Source organism: Emys orbicularis, chromosome 2 (assembly GCF_028017835.1).
Source record: "Emys orbicularis isolate rEmyOrb1 chromosome 2, rEmyOrb1.hap1, whole genome shotgun sequence".
NCBI lineage: Eukaryota > Metazoa > Chordata > Testudines > Emydidae > Emys > Emys orbicularis.
Genome location: NC_088684.1, coordinates 210,500,681 through 210,503,856, shown reverse-complemented (window position 1 = coordinate 210,503,856; position 3,176 = coordinate 210,500,681).

Sequence of the window (3,176 nt, the reverse complement as noted above, 5' to 3'; positions counted from 1 at the left end):
GCACAGCCACCAGAAGCGCTAAGAAAAAAACCAAATCCCACAAGACACTCAGTAACACAATGAGAGTTTTCAGCCCATGAAATGAATAAAAAAACCACACCTTTTTTTATAAAAGCAATACCAGTTATAAAAGCTGCAAATGAGTCAATATATTAGATGTAAATAATTCAACTTCACCTAAAATAAAAGATGAATGCATTGTTACTGAGCAAAATACTAGTGAACCAGTTTAAGATTATAGCTATGTATGTACGTATATGTGTTTTCTTGATCTCATGTGGGTGTGTATTCAAATAGCATGAAATTTGCTCCTGTGTAGAAGCCCAATATGTAGGTACCATTTAAACCTTCAAAACAAGTAATAGGGCTTAAGCAGTGACTTATCCTTTTGCTGGTCCTCTGCACAAGGATGAATTTCTGTACAGAAAAATAAACTACATCATAGTATACAGATGATAAGAAATATTTTTGTGTGTTAGGGATGTCTTTATGTGGTAAAGTCCTCATGTATAGAAGTACTTCACAAATAGATACCACGGTGATTGGGCACTTTAGATAGATAGGATTTCAGTGCACAAAATCTTCAGAAGACTTCACAGTTCTAGTGGCTTTTAAAACCTATTCTTAATTTAGCAATCCTTAACCGCTCTTGCAAGTCCTTTGACATGGAGCTATTCAGTCTACAGAAATTACAAGCGACACTTAAGTGAAATACATTCCTGGAACTGGAAATATTCCGTTTGTAAAGCTTACAGACTCCATCAGCTGTGTCTATGCAGGAGGGTGCACTGAATGGGAACATTTTTAACATCATTAGGATGCATTTAAAAATGGAAATACAGATAGAAAAGCTCTAGTGAACATGCAGAAATTGCCATCTTTATGCATTAGTCGTTTAAAAATACGGCCCCAGTTTTCAGTTTGATTTTTAAGTCTCAAAGGAGGCAAGTTTGAAGTGTCTAGCTTCAGCCATCTGAGTAAAAAATTTCTGATCAGAGCATGTAGGGAACTTAGGCCCTGATCTTATAGTCAGATCAACATGGACAGGTCCTTGCACCTGCAAAGATTAGATTGCAGGATCAGGGTTTAAGTTTTTCCCCATGCTTATGTAACTGAAAAGTGGTTGAACTAACTTTGTTCTAACTTTTTTTTTTAAATCACTTATGGTTTGAGACCAAGTATAATAAATTTAGTCCCACACAATTTGAGAAAGTTATGAGCAACTGAGTAGAGGGGTTAGATTGACAGCTGGAGTTTAGCTTTTATTAATATTACCAACAGCCAATGGGAGTTGGGTGCCTAAACTGTCATTTGTGCCTTTGAAATCTCCCTCCACACTAATATAGTGGCAGTGAGCCTTTTAGAGTTAACATAACTTGGAAGGACCTGGCAGGTGGAGGAGAGCTTTCTATTTTTGGTGCTTTATGTAGTCCCTAATTTACCCCTTCTTTGCTTTGAGCTCTTCAAGAAGTTACCTGAAGCTGTCTGAATCAGCCATCAGCTGAAGCCCCTGAGGAAGAACTCCAGTAGTAATGAGAGAGAACTAATAAGATCCCTGCCCTTGGAAGATATGAATACATAGAGCATGGAGACTGTATCTAAACAGTGGCGTGAGACCAAACATGAGAGGAAAGCAGTGGGGAAGAGAGATGAAATTCTAGGAGTTGTTGACCTGCCATGCTACCATATGGAACTGCAGTATCTGGATAATATATAGCCTGGGAGGTTCTGAAGGATAAGACCTGTGCATCCATGTCTCACTCCAAGTTCAGTCTCCTCAGAGTCAACTTCACAAACAGAAGTCTTCATGTGCTACTTTTTCACCTTGCAAGCTGAACAGTATTAGACTTGGCTATGTGAATTATGACTCATAATTTTGTTTCTCACTCTGGACCAGGTTTTTCTTCCAATCTTTTTGTTCTTCAAACCTGGGAGTACAAATGCTCATGGGAATTAAAAACAAAACTTTAGGAGCTTTCCAGAACGCTGGTTTTAGGGGTCTGGTTTGAGTTTTGGGTATTCAAAGGATTGTGGGGATGGTAGAAGTGGTATTGCCTTTTACAATCATAAGACTTTCTCCTCTTCAGGATAATGTGGTCGACAGAGTTAAAAAGGAGTTGTGATCATTTCCTCAGGCAGGGGCATCATTAACAGTGGAAACCCCTTTCCAGACTTGCCTTTGCCATCCATCTCCCCAGTGTAAAGCTTAAAGAAGCACAAGTAATCTACATCCTACTGTTTAGCTGTATTTATTTTCCACGGCCTACAGCACCACTAATCTCAAAGTCTTCTGGGGTGTTTTGTGGGTGTTCCAGGCATGCAAGGAAAATAAACAGGGAACTCTGACTGTTAAATTCAGAGTTGGTGTTTTGGCCTCCTACATCTATGCATATGTTTTCAGTTTTATTAAGCATGCACAGATACATCATGAACTATCTGGTGGGCAAACATACTCTACATAGTGGTGTACTTGCTGATTGTATAGTCCTTCTAGGAGCTGTTTGAATGACATCAGCTCTTTTATAAACACAACAACAAATGTTAATGATGAGAGTAATTAACCACTGTAACAATTTTTCCACATGTTGCAGTGGATTCACCATCACTGACAATTTTTAGATCAAGATTGGATTTTTTTTCTAACAAATATGCTCTGTGAATTATTGTGGGGAAGTTCTAGGGCCTGTGTTATGCAGGAGGTCAGACAAGATGACCACAATGGTCCCTTCTGGCTGTGGAATCTATGAATCTATAAAACAACACTCCCCTTTCTTTAAAAAAAATTAGTAATTGAGACTTGCTAATATTTTCTAATAAAGTAGGAAAATACTTAATGTGCTTATCCAGCGTTATCAACTTTTCAAGCATGAGGTAAATTTGGAAGAAAGCATTACATGCAAGGAGAACACATTTTACTTATACTACTACAATTGTGATATATTGTTCATGATATGTGTGTATGAACATAACTGCTTTGTCAGAGAGGCTGACACAGACACACTTCTGCTTGTGGCCAAAGGTGAGTCAGGTGTTTGGGGAAAGCTCAGTTTGGAACTGAGCTAACCAATTGCTTTTGATGAATAATGAGTTCTGGGTCATTATATGGTTACCAGTCTCAGCTGTAAGAAGGCTTCCTTTCTTCTCCTTGAATTCAACATGGTCATTTATTTAATTGA